Here is an 18,716-nt window from a genome sequence, read left to right as displayed (position 1 = left end):
GGAAATTGTTCCCATTATGAGAAGAGTCACTATAAACCTTTTTATGAATATCGTCCAAACTTATATATAAGATTTTATAGGTTTATAAGCTCTTTTAGGATTGATTAACTGATGAATATCAAGTTATTTTCATAGTGGTTACACCAGTTTATTCTCCCACAAGCAATGGACAAGAAATCTCTGCCCTGTGTAACTACTAACACTTGGTATTATTTGAAATTTTAGTTTTGCCAACTTGGTTGGTGTGAAGTGGTTTTCCATTTTATTTCAGTCAGTGTGTCCCTGATTATTAATTTAGTTCAGAAGTTTTTCTTGGTTATTCATAATTTTGATTTCCTCTTATGTGAAATGTCTATTAAAATGTTTTACCCTTCTCTCTTTATTGATGACTTGAAACTTTTATTACATTTAAGATACAAAATATATCTTAAGATACAATATATATTTTATTATTTTCTGAGCTATAAATATTCTCTCTTAGTTTTTGGATTATCTCTCAACTCATTTAATTGTGGCTTAGATAAACATGTATTTTGTTTTAATGTAATTAACAAATTTTCTGTGTATATATTGATTTTTTGTGTGTAGAGTTTGAACTATCCTTCCTTTCCCCGAGTATCTAAGGATAATCTCCTATATTAATTTTTAAACTTTTACAAATACTGTTTCACAATTAGGTCTTCAATGCTCTCAGAATAGATTTTTGTGTATCCTATGTAGTATGGGATGTGATTTTATTTTTCCCCTATCGACTAACCATTGGTTGAGTAACATTTACTGCAATTTCTATTTTTCACTGATCTGCTTTACCAACTGCATTTGGTATTTGGTCTGCATTTACCCTTGATAAATGTTCTGTCCTTGACCAGACTCTAATCAGGCTCCTCAGAGCTCTTTTACAATTAGGTCCCATTTTGGGTAACTAAAATGGACTGGAATGGGTGAATTTAACTCAGATGACCATTATATCTACTACTGCGGGCAGGAATCCCTCCGAAGAAATGGAGTAGCCATCATGGTCAACAAAAGAGTCCAAAATGCAGTACTTGGATGCAATCTCAAAAACGACAGAATGATCTCTGTTCATTTTCAAGGCAAACCATTCAGTATCACAGTAATCCAAGTCTATGCCCCAACCAGCAATGCTGAAGAAGCTGAAGTTGAACGGTTTTATGAAGACCTACAGGACCTTTTAGAACTAACACCCAAAAAAGATGTCCTTTTCATTATAGGGGACTGGAATGCAAAAGTAGGAAGTCAAGAAGCACCTGGAGTAACAGGCAAATTTGGCCTTGGAATATGGAATGAAGCAGGACAAAGACTAATAGAGTTTTGCCAAGAAAATGCACTGGTCATAGCAAACACCCTCTTCCAACAACACAAGAGAAGACTCTACACATGGACATCACCAGATGGTCAACACCAAAATCAGATTGACTATATTCTTTGCAGCCAAAAATGGAGAAGCTCTATACAGTCAGCAAAAACAAGACCGGGAGTTGACTGTGGCTCAGATCATGAATTCCTTATTACCAAATTCAGACTGAAATTGAAGAAAGTAGAGAAAACCACTAGGCCATTCAGGTATGACCTAAATCAAATCCCTTATGATTATACAGTGGAAGTGAGAAATAGATTTAAGGGCCTAGATCTGATAGATAGAGTGCCTGATGAACTATGGAATGAGGTTCATGACATTGTACAGGAGACAGGGATCAAGACCATCCCCATGGAAAAGAAATGCAAAAAAGCAAAATGGCTGTCTGGGGAGGGCTTACAAATAGCTGTGAAAAGAAGAGAAGAGAAAAGCAAAGGAGAAAAGGAAGGATATAAACATCTGAATGCAGAGTTCCAAAGAATAGCAAGAAGAGATAAGAAAGCCTTCCTCAGTGATGAATGCAAAGAAAGAGGAAAACAACAGAATGGGAAAGACTAGAGATCTCTTCAAGAAAATTAGAGATACCAAGGGGACATTTTATGTAAAGATGGGCTCGATAAAGGACAGAAATGGTATGGACCTAACAGAAGCAGAAGATATCAAGAAGAGGTGGCAAGAATACACAGAACTGTACAAAAAAGATCTTCACGACCCAGAAAATGATGATGGTGTGATCACTCACCTAGAGCCAGACATCCTGGAATGTGAAGTCAAGTGGGCCTTAGAAAGCATCACTATGAACAAAGCTAGTGGAAGTGATGGAATTCCAGTTGAGCTATTTCAAATCCTGAAAGATGATGCTGTGAAAGTGCTGCACTCAATATGCCAGCAAATTTAGACAACTCAGCAGTGGCCACAGGACTGGAAAAGGTCAGTTTTCATTCCAATCCCAAAGAAAGGCAATGCCAAAGAATGCTCAAACTACCACACAATTGTACTTATCTCACATGCTAGTAAAGTAATGCTCAAAATTCTCCAAGCCGGGCTTCAGCAATATGTGAACCGTGAACTTCCTGATATTCAAGCTGGTTTTAGAAAAAGCAGACGAACCAGAGATCAAATTGCCAACATCCGCTGGATCATGGAAAAAGAAAGAGAGTTCCAGAAAAGCATCTATTTCTGCTTTATTGACTATGCCAAAGCCTTTGACTGTGTGGATCACAATAAACTGTGGAAAATTCTCAAAGAGATGGGAATACCAGGCCACCTGACTTGCCCCTTGAGAAATACATATGCAGGTCAGGAAGCAACAGTTAGAACTGAACATGAAACAACAGACTGGTTCCAAATAGGAAAAGGAGTACATCAAGGCTGCATATTGTCACCCTGCTTATTTGACTTATATGCAGAGTACATCATGAGAAATGCTGGACTGGAAAAAACACAAGCTGGAATCAAGATTGCCAGGAGAAATATCAATAACCTCAGAAATGCAGATGACACCACCCTGATGGCAGAAAGTGAAGAGGAACTAAAAAGCCTCTTGATGAAGGTGAAGGATGAGAGTGAAAAAGTGGGCTTAAAGCTCAACATTCAGAAAACAAAGATCATGGCATCCGGTCCCATCACTTCATGGCAAATAGATGGGGAAATAGTGTCAGACTTTATTTTTTTGGGCTCCAAAATCACTGCAGATGGTGACTGCAGCCATGAAATTAAAAGATGCTTACTCCTTGGAAGGAAAGTTATGACCAACCTAGATAGCATATTCAAAAGCAGAGACATTACTTTGCCAGCAATGGTCCGTCTAGTCAAGGCTATGGTTTTTCTTGTGGTCATGTATGGATGTGAGAGTTGGACTGTGAAGAAGGCTGAGTGCCGAAGAATTGATGCTTTTGAACTGTGGTGTTGGAGAAGACTCTTGAGAGTCCCTTGGACTGCAAGGAAATCCAACCAGTCCATTCTGAAGGAGATCAGCCCTGGGATTTCTTTGGAGGGAATGATGCTGAAACTGAAACTCCAGTACTTTGGCCACCTCATGCGAAGAGTTGACTCATTGGAAAAGACTCTGATGCTGGGAGGGATTGGGGGCAGGAGGAGAAGGGGACGGCAGAGAATACGACTGTGGATGGCATCACCGACTCGATGGACGTGAGTCTGAGTGAAATCTGGGAGTTGGTGATGGACAGGGAGGCGTGGCATACTGCGATTCCTGGGGCATGAAGAGTCGGACACGACTGAGCGACTGAACTGAACTGAACTTGGGTATATCCTGAAGAGGCCTTTTCAGCAAGTATCCTGCTAAGTGAGTTTAGACAGAATCCCGCACTCTGGATATCTGATCACCCTCAGTGGCTGACCAAATTCTTCATCCCCCACCATCTCCCAGGTATTAGCCTGATGATGCTGGTCAGTCTTCAGCTAGAATCCTGTTAGATCAGCTTAGCCAGAAATCTCCCTTACTCCTTGTGTTCCCTCTTAGTAATTATCCACACTTACATACACTCCCCCATACAAATAGACAGACAGACACACACACACACACATGCACATGTGTGTGCTCTGCACCTTAGGTGTGAATTTCCATTTTCCTTGTATAATATTTGAAGTTGAGCACAGTCTGTCTTCCCTGTTGCAAAACCCTGTTACAGTAGTCCTTATACCTATATTGCATGGTGGTCTTGAATAAAATCTGCCTTACTATTTTAATGTGTCACTGTAATTTTATCTTTAACATAATCTATGTAGTGTGAATTTCTATAGCAATGTATGTAAGGAGCAGCCTATGGTTATGAATTCTAAAAAGATACTTTTTTCCTGCTACACTCAGTGCCAGAATTTGAAACAGGCAATTTTCTTTAAGCGTAAAATTTAACCACTAAGTTGTAGATGTAACCTTAGGCATCTTGTTTTATAATTGCTATCTTCTTTTACACACCTCAATTTGGATGAGCCCTGGGCTTCGTCTAATAACCTTTGAATTCTGAAATGCTTCAAACTTCAGCTCAAATTAACCCCATCTTGATGAATGTCCTAAGGAGAAAAATCAGTTTTCATGTACACTTTTATCAGCAACACCTGATTATTACTTATATTTTGATCAGTTCTTAGCACATTAAGATGATTATAAAATATATTTTATTTTGCATTTTTAGTTACTTACAGTAGTTATGTCTGTCCAGAGAATGTACTGCCATATAATGGACAACCATCCATAATGATATCTTAACTTTGGACAGGACATTGTTTTATTGTTTGAGTCTTTGATGTAGGGAACATGGCTATAAGATTTATCTGAATACCAAATGTGTGACTCTGTAGTGCTTTGTATAAGTAAAATTTAATGTGATTTGATTACTCACATATATAGACCTTGTCTTTGCTTTTGCATCTCAAACTCTTTTTGTTTTTACCAGTGTCTTGGATATTTTAGTACTCTTAATCAACTCCATTCAAATATAAAGGGAAATAGGGAAATAAAAGAGCAGCAAAGAGTAGCACTTGCCAGCTTAGACTCTAGGTGTCTTGGGTTTTCTACTTAATAGCTGTGAGATTTCAGAAGTTAGTCATCTGTATATACCTCATTTTCTTCATTTGCAAGAAAGAAAGAATGGAATACTAATGATATCTACGCCATAGTATTTTTCTAAGGATTAAGTAGGTTAATATGATGAATGTTTTCAGAACACTGTCTGGCACATAGTAAGTACTATGTAAATACAGAGTGTCATTACAAAGAAGAGCTTTTTAACCCCCAAACATATTTTTCTAAACTTTAACAATAGAAAGGGAAAAAAATAAACTAACAAAGTTACTTATTTATTCTTAGATTTTATTATTCATGGCTTCTCTTCCCGATAATAAACATGATGAGAAAGTTAGCTGCTGGAAACTATCTTGCGTTTGTTTTTTGACTCTTCTCTGGTCATTAACATAAAGGGTCATCGTGATTTTGTATTGGAGATGCTTTTGGAGGTTATTTCATTATGGAGCTTCTAAATGTGGAGACTGCTTTCAGAACATCCCTGACAAATACTCCCTAAACCTCAGATTTGCTGTAACACTTGAAGAAATGGAAATAACTCTAATTTTAAGGCAGTCTGCACTGTTGTTGCTGAATGGCTGTAATTTTTATGAAGTTCTACTTTATATTGTATCAAAAATAATGCTCCCTTTAACTTCTATGCAGTGTATTTTGTTCTGCCACCTAAATAATGTGTCCACTACATCTTATATCAAAAAGGAAGCATACTACTTCCTTTACAAATACATGAATCAACTATTTTAAAAGCATTTATTTAGCAAAGCTCATTGGACAGAATAGGTATTTAAAATATTATTTTCCCATCATCAACTTTCTGCTTCTTTTTAAAATATGTCTTTCTGCTCATTGCTTTCTATCTCCTGCTCTCCTTTCCTCGTTTTCTTATTCCCATTGAAGTCCTTAGAAGGTATATATTACATACCTTAAAAACTTTCCTCTGTACAGTCTCCAAGCCCTTACCTTTATAGTGTGGTTTCATTACTAATTGCCATCCTGTCCTGACCTTTCCTTTCATCACTTGAATTTCCAATTATATCTTAACATGTAGCTCAAAGTACTATAGAAAGCACTCATCTCGTTTCCTCCATTGTGCTAGCCATATACTGTGATGCTGGATACCGTAAACCTTCACTTAGCTTTTATTTACCTAATTTAGGTTGTACAGTAAACTTGCAGTCCTTCAAAATCTGCAAGGGCTTTGACATCAGTTGCTTTCATTTAAGGATTCCAACTTTCAGATTGCAGTTGTACAATTGAATATTTAGCCTAAAGTCAAGGCTTTGTATTTATTCCTATTGAATTTTAATCTTATTATTACTTCTGTCTATAATTTGGGCCTGTCAGGATATTTCCATCTTGATTTGACAATTCTTCCCAAGACATGACGACAGGAAATTTGAAAAATCTGACTTCCATTTCTTTGTCCAAGTTATTGAGCAGGTTTTCCAAATACACTTTTAGAACCACTCTCAAAATACCAACCTACTGATATACATTGTTTCAATATATTTATTTAAGCTATTATGTCTCTACAAACTCTGTTATTAATACTATGTGAAAACATTTTGCATGCTTTCAATTAGGATGTATTGAAAGGTTTTACATGTATGGCATTCATCTGACCTGCTAATCTGGAAGCTGCTTTCAAAAAGCAAAGTATTTAAATTTTCTGTGACATTCTAAGTCAATTTATTCCCATTCCTAGAAAATGTATCTTTATTTAAATGTTCACAAGCCATCTGTACAAAAATCTTTGCTAGAATTTTGCCAAAGTATAATTTAGAGGTATTTAGCAGTAGCATGTGAAATCCCCCTTGCCATGTCTGAAAATCTGGAGCAACATGTGCTAGTGTTTAGCTATCTGGCAGATCGCCTATCCTCAGTAGATTCCAAAAACTTACTGAAAATGCTTTTATATTCATTCACATCTGATGAATATATTTTCTCAGGACCCTATTACTTAATTCCTCTGAATATAGGTGCTTTGAATTTGTTCAGGAAGGTACGCCACCTCACTGTCTCATTTAGTAAGTCATGTTTTAATCACTCTATAATCTTCATAAAATCTTTTCCATTCTTCCAGTTTGAAGATAATTCTGCCAGATGGAGAAGATGAAAGCAAATGCATCTTACATAGTAGTATTTCTTTTTTTCTCATCTGTCTTTAACTTTATGAAAAATTGAGGTCATCCCTTCTATTTTTATTTTTTTTAACCTTACTCCCGTGTGTGTAAAATTGTTTTTAGTCTCCTTAGATTTTTCTTCAAAGCTTCAGTACATTGTGGCCACTGGTCTAGTGAACTTCGGCCTCTTAACATTGGTGTTGCTCTTTGATCACGTGCCCTCGGTTTCTCAGTAGTCATGTATGGATGTGAGAGTGGGACCCTAAAGAAGACTGAGCATCGAAGAATTGATGCTTTTGAATTGTGGTGGTGGAGAAGACTCTTGAGAGTCCCTTGGACAGCAAGGAGATCAAACCAGTCAATCCTAAAGGAAATCAGCTCTGAATATTCATTGGAAGGACTGATGCTGAAGCTCCAGTACTTAGGCCACCTGATGTGAAGAGCCAACTCACTGGGAAAGACCCTGCTGCTGGGAAAGATTGAGGGCAGGAGGAGAAGGGGGTGACAGAGGATGAGTTGGTTTGATGGCATCACTGACTCAATGGACATGAGTCTGAGCCAACTCTGAGAGATAGTGAAAGACAGGGAAGCCTGGCATGCTGCAATCCATGGGGTCGCAAAGAGTCAGACATGACTTAGCGACTGAACAACAACATCAGTTTTCTAATTCTTCAAATCTTAGTTTATTAGTAGTTTTCTTATTTGGGTAATTTTTAATTAATTGGCTACTTTTTATCCTCTGTATTTTATAAAATTTTATTTGAAGACTTTCCCACGTTCAGTCAAACTATAGAATTTCTTTTCTCATATTAAACATTCATCTGATTTCCTAAGGCCTGGCATCTGTGCACCTATCTGAATGTAATCAACTCAATTCCTTTATTATTAAAAACATTAAAATTATATCTTAATTTTCTTCCAGCTTTCTATACTTTATTATAAGCTATTTCTTCAACTCCAGAAACAAGTCCAGATTAATAAAAACCCTTGATCCCCCTAACTTATGAGATCACTTTTGGCAGAATATTACTGTGTCCAGACAGTTGATATTTTTAAAATCACAGATTTGTTTTGCTGCTCTTCTTATTCTCTATATGCCTAGAATATCTGTAATCTATTAATTTCCTCCAAAGCATTATCCTTTCCGCAGAATTAACTTGAATATAGCTTATGAGCCCCATTCATACTAAACCCTACAAGTCTTGAATTTTTGCACAGGTAAATGCAGTATTTTTCCTTTTCTAAGTGACTTTATTAAAAAGAAGAATGAACGTTTAATATAAATTTCTATAGAAATACTTATTTTACCTGACTGTGATTGTTTTTAACCTCCACTGCCTGTGTATTTTTGGTTCTTATATTCAAGCCATAAATAGTGTTGTAGAAGTCTCAGGTACACTCATGAGAACATATACATTTTTGTTGTTTTAGAAACAAGCGTATTTCACCTTCTACATTCTTTGCAGTGAGACACAGATATGTATGTATGACATAAGTATTGTGTGTATGCATATCTGTGGCACTCGTCTAACATGAACATACATGAGTATTGTTCCTGACCATCATCTTTAGTTTGCTCCTGATAATTACTGAAATCTTTTCCATAGATTTTTTTCCCTTTTTATCATACAACTTCGTCCTACATAGTATATAGTTGCTCAGTGTAATTTAGGATTGTGTGCTCTTGGTTTTAAATTTCACTTTGATGGTTTAAAAAAAAAGTTCACTCTATTGCCCACCAAGAATACTGATGCTAATTTTCAGAGGAGTACTTTCTGCTTGGCTATAGGCCACCATTTAATATTCATCTATGAAATAACCTTGTCTACAATATCAAATATATATTTTAAACACTACTAATTCAACAAACGATGGAGTAGTTTCTGGCGATGCAATGGTGTCAAGATTAACAGGGTTCCTACCCTCATGGAACTCATGCACCTGTGAGGGAGACATGTAGCAAATCACTATACATATAAAGCAGTTATTGGATTTGATCAGACCATAAAGGACATATGCAAGGTGATGTGAATGGAAGAAACTGAAAAAGGGCGAATTATATTAGATAAGGTTGGGACTGCCAGAATAGGTCTCAAGTAGAAAAAAAGGAAGAGAAAATTAGTGTTCTTATTCGACTCTTATTTCCTTCCAGGGATATTAAAGAGACTAGGGATACATTTGTTACCATGTAAGTCAGCTAAAGTCAGTGAGTTTCAAAATTTCAGACAGGGTTCTTGAATATGTTAATAATAAAGACAGCAACCATCATTATTGTATCTACATCTACTTCCAGATCCATGTTAGAGACTCATAGGCAATGAAAACCCATCTTTTCTCCGTGGGGTTGTTAAAAGGATCTAACCATTTGCTTCTTGTTCATTTTAAGGTTGTATTGGATGCTTGATGCTGTTATTTCCTCAAAACATTCCTACTTATTGCTCTACTCAGTGGGAAAATATAAAGTTCAAATAGTGTTACTTTCCTCCTCTTTTGTTCTATGTTATTATTTCCTTCATCAGTATCTTGATCCTGGCTTTGGCTTTCTTTTGTACCTTTAGATTCTTTTTCTTTTTTGTAAAATCTCTTCCCCTTTGTCTAATAAAATTCTTCATCTTTATTAAAGAGTTAAGGATAGATATGTGTACCTCAAGGTCACTAATTATATGCACAGATAGTGAGTCTCATCTCAATCTAATATGGGAGGCTCACATAGAATCTGTACCTCTGCTTCTGTGCATTCCTACCCTCTGGAAAACAGCCAGTCGGGTAAAGGAATCAGGGCTAATATGGGTCTTTGAGTTCAAAGTTGCATGTTCTTTCCCACACACAACACAGTGTGAAGTGGAGATTTGGTAAGTTTACAGTTTAGCAGACTGTGTAATGAAACTGGATGGTTAAGATCTCCTCAGTTCACGTTGGGTTCTTCTTCATTAGGTTGTAAACAGATGGATAAAGTACAGTGGGTGATTTCCAAACTTTATAAATTTTTTGCAACATGGAAGAAGTTCATGGCAAAAAAGGACACAACATGTAATGATTAAATGAATAAACTTGGGCATCTGATTAAAGTTCTGAAATTATGGTTCAACAAATTATGATGTCAAGCAGTTAATTATAAGTTAAAAGCCTTATTTTCTTAAGATGTCAACTCTTTTATTTATTCTTTCTTACCATGTATTTGTTAAATATTGCTGGAGGTCAATATGTCATGTGGACCTATGCATATCAAAGCCATGGTGATTTTTCAGTTTATTAATATTATAAAGAACTCTCAAAATTGAACTCAGGATATTTTAGTAGTCAGTTCAGTTCAGTTGCTAAGTCGTGTCCAACTCTTTGCGACCCCATGAACCACAGCACGCCAGGCCTCCCTGTCCATCACCAGATCCTGGAGTCCACCCAAACCCACATCCATTGAGTTGGTGATGCCATCCAACCATCTCATCCTCTGTCGTCCCTGTCTTCTCCCGCCCTCAATCTTTCCCATAATCAGGGTCTTTTCAAATGAGTCAGCTCTTCGCATCAGGTGGCCAAAGTTTTGGAGTTTCAACTTCAACATCAGTCCTTCCAATGAACATCAAGGACTGATCTCCTTTAGGATGGACTGGTTGGAACTCCTTGCAGTCCAAGGGACTCTCAAGAGTCTTCTCCAACACCACAGTTCAAAAGCATCAATTCTTTGGCACTCAGCTTTCTTTATAGTCCAACTCTCACATCCATACATGACCACTGGGAAAACCATAGCCTTGACTAGACGGACCTTTGTTGACAATGTCTCTGCTTTTAGTAGTAGAAATATGGAATTCTGTAGATCCTGAGACAATCATTTGTCCCCTGTAATAAACACTAGATAGATTTATCCTTTTATGGCTTTGGAGATCTGACATAAAAGTTTAATGGCTGTGGTATGTTTTTCTACGATGTATATTATTTTCTCAGGTTATGTTTCTAGATTACTTGTAGGGAATTTTAATCATAAATACAACTTGTAAGTGCAGTAATAAAATAGGTTATTATTGATATATTAGTAATAGAAAGTTAGAAAATTTAATGTTTCCCACCATGAAGAAAAAAGTTAATTATCCCATTAAAATTGTATTTTTTATTTTAATGATTTATTACTTTTGCCTAGAGGTTTCCCACCTTTTAAGAAAATTGGGCATTATTACAGGCAGATGTATGCCTGAAGAAAATTTGATTTATTATTAATATTTGTTTTATATGCCATTATTTTTTTATATCTCCCCATTTTAGAAAAATAAAACAGCACATCAGTATAACTAGTGTTCAAACTAAGTGCATGTCAGATTGTTCACTAGAAAAGAAGGTAACTGAAAACTCTTCTGTCATTTTGTGAAACAATATGCAGGCAATCTTTCTATAGCATGCTGTTTGCAAGTATGTAAGGGCACCTTGTGTGAACTCTAACTTACTTTCCTTACTCTGCTTTTATTCGAATAAGTCCTACTGTCAGTCAAAAAGCACAAATGTGTTGGAATCACTGGGCCAGTTGATATACTGAACTATAAGGTTTCTTTCTGCGTACTGACAGTTTTCTCAATATTGAATCAAGTGTCAGTAAGAAACCACTTGTATGTATTAAGCTCCATAATCTTTAGAATGTTTTATTATTACATAATGAATGATTCATGTCCATTAAGGAAATTAGAAAATATTCTATAAACAAAATGAAAAAATTTAAAAGGATTATTGTTTTACCAATGAAATACACCATTTTGGTGTATATGCATTTTCATTATTTTATTTTTTTAACTTATGTATTTTTAATTGGAGGATAATTGCTTTACAATGTTGTGTTGGTTTCTGCCATACATCAACATGACTCAGTCATGGGTATGCATACGTTCCTTCCCTACTGAAGCCCCCTCCCAGCCCATCCTACCCCTCTAGGTTGTCACAGAGCACCAGGTTGAGTTCCCTATATTAATCAGCAACTTCCCATTAGCTGTCTATTTTACAAATGGTAATATATATAGTTCACTGCTACTCTCTCAGCTCATCCCACCCTCTCCTGCCCCTGCTATGTCCATAAGCCTGTTGTCTATGTCTGAGTTCTCTATTCCTTCCCTGCAAATAGGTTCATCAGTACTATTTTTCTAGATTCCATATGTATGCATTAATATATGATACTTGTTTTTCTCTTTCTGACTTATTTCACTCTGTATAACAGGTTCTAGGTTCATCCACCTCACTGGAACTGATTCAAATCCATCCCTTTTTGATGACAGAGTAATATTTCATTGTATATGTGTATCTCAACTTCTTTATCCATTCATCTGTTGATTGACATATAGGTTGCTTCCATGTCATGGCTATTGTAAATAGTGCTACACTGAATATAGGGGTACATGTATCTTTTTAAATTATAGTTTTCTCAGAGTATATGCCCAGTAGTGGGATTGCCCCCCTCAGTGGTTCTTTTGAAGTTGCCTGGCCGGAGAAGGCGATGGCACCCCACTCCAGTACTCTTGCCTGGAAAATCCCATGGATGGAGGAGCTGGTGGGCTGCGGTCCATGGGGTCACGGGGAGTCGGACACGACTGAGAGACTTCACTTTCACTCTCACTTTCATGCATTGGAGAAGGAAATGGCAACCCACTTCAGTGTTCTTGCCTGGAGAATCCCAGGGACGGGGGAGCCTGGTGGGCTGCTGTCTATGGGGTCGCACAGAGTCGGACACGACTGAAGTGACTTAGCAGTGGGATTGCTAAGAACTATAAAAATGATAGTTTTATTCCTGGTTTTTAAAGAAATCTGCATACTCTTCTCCATAGTGGCTGTATCAATTTAGATTTCTACCGGCAGTGCAAGAGAGTTCCCTTTTCTCTGCACCCTCTCCAGCATTTATTGTTTGTAGGTTTTTTGATGATGGCCATTCTGACTGACATGAGGTATCACCACAGTGATACTTCACTGTAGTTGTGATGTCTTTCTCTAATAATAAGTGATGTTGAGCATTTTTTTTTCTTGTGTTTATTAGCCATAGGTCTATCTTCTTTGGAGAAATGTCTGTTTAAGTCATCTACCCATTTTTTTATTGGATTGTTTGTTTTTCTGATGTTGAGCTACATGAGCTGCTCGCATTTTTGGAGACTGATCCTTTGTGAGTTGCTTAATTTGCAGTTATTTTCTCCCATTCTGAGTATTGTCTTTTCATCTTGTTTATGGTTTCCTTTGCTATGCACAAGTTTTTAAGTTTAATTATGTCCCATTTCTTTATTTTTGTCTTTATTCCTTTACAGGACTGGTCATAGACATTTTATTTTTTAAATATATTTAAAGTAATTTAGAATTTTTATCTTAGAGTACTTTTTCCCTTTATTTTCAGTACTGCTCCTCTTTTTCTCTATCACCATCTCTTCCATGTACAAAGATTTTAAAATACCTAAATGCTGGTAAGAAAATGATGTTTAATGGTCAATGATAGAACCTAAAATATTTTTTGAAACTACATAATGGTGACAACATTTACTGAAAATATATTTAAGCATTGCTTTTTGGAAACTTCCTAGAAATAGACGCCAAGCAAAAGGCCTTGTACTTATTCCTCATATTTGATTAAGTAACCTTAGGAACACAAAAGATGGTGGAGATGACTGTATATACAAGATGGCAGAGTAGAAGGACCTGTGTTCATCTTCTCTTGCGAGAATTCCAAAATTACAACTTGCTGCTGAACAGCTGTCGACAGGAGACTGTTTGATGTTGGTTTAGATGCTAAGTCATGTCCAACTCTTATGACACCATGGACTGCAGCCTGCCAGGCTCCTCTGTCCATGGGATTCTCCAGGCAAGAATACTGGAGTGGGTTGCCATTTCCTTTTCCAGAGGATCTTCCCGACCCAGAAAAATGCTGGATCCCACCAAAAAGAGATACCCGACATCCAAGGGCAAAGGAGAAGCCCCGGCAAGACTGTAGGAATGGCAAAATCATGTTTAGAATCAAATCCCATACCCGCCAGAGACGCTTGGAGGGCTCAAACAAACGTTGTGTGCACCAGGACCCAGAGACCCCACAGAGCCTGAGCCAGAACTGTATTTGAGTGTCTCCTGTGGAGGTACATATCAGCAGTGGCCTGCCACAGGAGCAGGGGCTCTGGGTGCAACAGAGGTGGGAATGGCATAAGCCCTCTTGGAGAAGGTCACAATTAACCCCACCATAGAGCCACCAGAGCTTACACAGGACTGGGGAAACAGACTCTTGGAGGGCACAAACAGAACCTTGTGCACATCAGGACCCAGGAGAAAGGAGCAGTGACCCCACAAGAGACTGACCCAGACTGGCCTGGGAGTGCTGAGGAGTCTCTAGTGGAGGCGTGGGTCAGTGGTGGCCTGCTTCAGGGTCAGGGGACTGAGTGCAGCAGCGCGTGCATGGGACCTTTTCAAGGAGGTTGCCATTATCTTCATTACTTCTACCATAGGTTGGCCTATCACAGCCCCGCCCATCAACAGAAAATTGGATTAAAGATTTACTGAGCATGGCCCTGCCCATCAGAACAAGACCCAGTTTCCCCCTCAGTGAATCTTTCCCATCAGAAGCTTCCATAAGCCTTTTATTCTTATCCATCAGAAGGCAGACAGAATGAAAACCATAGTCACAGAAAACTAACCAAACTGATCACATGGACCACAGCCTTGTCTAACTAATGAGACTATGAACCATGCTGTGTAGGGCCACCCAAGACGGGTCATGGTGGAGAGTTCTGACAAAATGTGGTCCACTGGAGAAGGGAATGGCAAACCACTTCAGTATTCTTGCCTTGAGAACCCCATCAACAGTATGAAAAGGCAAAAAGATAGGACACTGAAAGATGAACTCCCCAAGTCAGTAGGTACCCAATATACTACTGGAGTTCAGTGGAGAAATAACTCCAGAAAGAATAAAGAGATGGAGCCAAAGCAAAAACAACACCCAGTTGTGAATGTGACTGGTGATGGCAGTAAAGTCCAATGGTGTAAAGAAAAATTTTGCATAGGAACCCAGAATGTTAGGTCCATGAATCAAGGCAAATTGGAAGTGGTCAAACAGGATATGGCAAGAGTGAACATCAAAATTTTAGGAATCAGCAAACTAAAATGGACTGGAATGGGTGAAATTAAGTCAAATGACCGTTATATCTACAACTGTGGGCAAGAATCCCTTAGAAGAAATGGAGTAGCCATTATAGTCAATAAAAAGTCCAAAATGCAGCACTTGGATGCAATCTCAAAAATGGCAGAATGATCTCTGTTCGTTTCTGAGGCAAACCATTCAATATCACAGTAATCCAAGGGTATGCCCCAACCAGTAATGCTGAAGAAGTTGAAGTTGAATGGTTCTATGAAGAATTACAAGAACTTCTAGAACTAACACCCCCAAAAGATGTCCTTTTCATTACAGGGGACATGAATGCAAAAGTAGGAAGTCAAGAAACACCTGGAGTAACAGGCAAATTTGGATTGGTGTACAAAAAAGCACTGCAGATGGTGACTGCAGCCATGAAATTAAAAGACACTTACTCCTTGGAAGGAACGTTATGACCAACCTAGATAGCATATTCAAAAGCAGAGACATTACTTTGCCAGCAAAGGTTCGTCTAGTCAAGGCTATGGTTTTTCCATTGGTCTTGTATGGATGTGAGAGTTGGACTGTGAAGGAGGCTGAGTGCCAAAGAATTGATGCTTTTGAACTGTGGTGTTGGAGAAGACTCTTGAGAGTCCCTTGGACTGCAAGGAGATCCAACCAGTCCATTCTAAAGAAGATCAGTCCTGGGTGTTCTTTGGAAGGAATGATGCTAAAGCTGAAACTCCAGTACTTTGGCCACCTCATGCAAAGAGTTGACTCATTGGAAAAGACTCTGATGCTGGGAGGGATTGGGGGCAGGAGGAGAAGGGGACAACAGAGGATGAGATGGCTGGATGGCATTACTGACTCGATGGATGTGAGTCTGAGTGAACTCTGGGAGTTGGTGATGGATAGGGAGGCCTGGCATGCTGCGAATCATGGGGTCGCAAAGAGTTGGACACGACTGAGTGAACTGAACTGAACTGAACAAAAAAGCAGGGCAAAGACTAATAGAGTTTTGCCAAGAGAACATACTGTTCATTGCAAACACACTATTCCAACAACACAAGAGAAGACTACACATGGACATCACCAGATGGTCAACACCAAAATCAGATTGATTATATTCTTTGCAGCCAAAGATGGAGAAGCTCTATACAGTCAGCAAAAACAAGACCAGGAGCTGATTGTGGCTCAGATCATGAACTCTTTATTGCCAAATTCAGACTTAAATCAAATTAGGGAAAACCACTACACCATTGAGGTATGACCTAAACAAATCCATTACAATTAAACAGTGGAAGTGACATATAGATTCAAGGGATTAGATCTGTTAGATAGAGTGCCTGAAGAACTATGGACAGAGGTTAATGACATTGTACAGGAGACAGGGCACGAGACCATACCCAAGAAAAAGAAATGCAAAAAGGCAAAATGGTTGTCTGTGGAGGCCTTACAAATAGCTGAGAAAAAAAGAGAACCTAAAGGCACAGGAGAAAAGGAAAGATATACCCATCTGAATGCAGAGTTCCAAAGAATAGCAAGGAGAGATAAGAAAGCCTTCCTTAGTGATCAATGCAAAGAAATAGAGGAAAGCAATAGAATGGGAAAGACTAGAGATTTCTTCAAGAAAATTAGAGATATAAAGGGAACATTTCATGCAAAGATGGGCATAATAAAGGACAGAAATGATATGGACCCAATAGAAACTTGGATATTAAAAAGAGTTGGCAAGAATACACAAAAAACTATATAAAAATGTTCTTCATGACCCAGATAACCATGATGGTGTGATCACTCACCTAGAGCCAGACATCCTGGAATGCGAAGTCAAGTGGACCTTAGGAAGCATCACTACAAGAAAAGCTAGTGGAGGTGATAGAATTCCAGTTGAGCTATTTCAAATAAAAAAAGATGATGCTGTGAAAGTGCTACACTCAATATGCCAGCAAATTTGGAAAACTCAGCAGAGGCCACAGGACTGGAAAAGGTCAGTGTTCATTCCAATCCCAAAGATAGACAATGCCAAAGAATGTTCAAACTACCACACAATTGCACTCATCTCACATGCTAGCAAAGTAATGCTCAAAATCCTCCAAGCCAGGCTTCCAACAGTATGTGAACCGTGAACTTCCAGATGTTCAAACTGGATTTAGAAAAGGCAGAGGAACCAGAGATCAAATGGCCAACATCCGTTGGATCATCGAAAAAGCAGGAAAATTAAATAAAAAAATCTACTTCTGCTTTATTGACTACGCCAAAGCCTTTGACTGTGTGGATCACAACAAACTGTAGAAAATTCTGAAAGAGACGGGAATACCAGACCACCTGACCTGCCTTCTGAGAAATGTGTATGCAAGTCAAGAAGCAACAGTTAGAACTGGACATGGAACAGCAGACTGGTTCCAAATAGGAAAAGGAGTATGTCAAGGCTGCATATTGACATCCTGCTTATTTAACTTATATGCAGAGTACATCATGCAAAATGCTGGGCTGGATGAAGCATAAATTGCAATCAAGATTGCTGGGAGAAATATCAGTAACCTCAGATATGCAGATGACACCACCCTGATGGCAGAAAGTGAAGAGGAACTAAAAAGCCTCTTGATGAAAGAGAAAGAGGAGAGTGAAAAAGTTGACTTAAAACTCAACATTCAGAAAACTAAGGTCATGGCATCCCGTCCCATCACTTCATAACAGATAGATGGGTAAACAATGAAAATAGTGAGAGACTTTATTTTGGGGGGCTTCAAATCACTGCAGATGGTGACTGCAGCCTTGAAATTAAAAGACTCTTGCTCCTTGGAAGAAAAGCTATGACCAACCTAGATAGCATATTAAAAAGCAGAGACATTACTTTGCCAACAAAGGTCCATCTAGTCAAAGCTAAGGTGTTTCCAGTAGCCATGTATGGATGTGAGAGTTGGACTATAAAGGAAGCTGAGTGCCGAAGAATTGACGCTTTTGAACTGTGGTGTTGGAGAAGACTCTTGAGAGTCCCTTGGACTGCAAGGAGATCCAAGCAGTCCATCCTAAAGGAGGTCAGTACTGAATTTTCATTGGACAGACCGATGCTGAAGGCAAAACTCCCAATACTTTGGCCACCTGATGCGAAGAACTGACTCATTGGAAAAGACCCTGATGCTGGGAAAGATTGAAGACAGGAAAAGGGAATGACAGAGGGTGAGATGGTTGGATGGCATTACCGACTCTATGGACTTGAGGTTGAGTAAGCTCCAGGGGTTGGTGATGGACAGAGAAGCCTGGCATCCTGCAGTCCATGGGGTATCAAAGAGTTGGACAAGCCTCAGTGACTGCACTGAACCTTAGGAAATCTTTCTGAAATTAATTTATCTTAGTCTTTAACATTTCAAATATATAAAATTTATGATGGTTATAATGGAAACAAATCATCCTCAATTGCACTAAGCATGAAATGTACATGGTTATGTAGTGTGCTCATTGCTGCTGCTGCTAAGTCACTTCAGTCGTGTCCGACTCTTGGAGACCCCATAGACGGCAGCCCACCAGGCTCCTCTGTCTCTGGAATCTCCAGGAAAGAATACTGGAGTGGGTTGCCATTTCCTTCTCCAATGTAGTATGCTT

Source organism: Bos grunniens, chromosome 7 (genome assembly GCF_055505025.1).
Source record: "Bos grunniens cultivar Pamir isolate PY7600 chromosome 7, Bosgru_T2T1.0, whole genome shotgun sequence".
Classification (NCBI taxonomy): Eukaryota; Metazoa; Chordata; class Mammalia; order Artiodactyla; family Bovidae; genus Bos; species Bos grunniens.
This window is presented reverse-complemented; position numbering follows the sequence as displayed.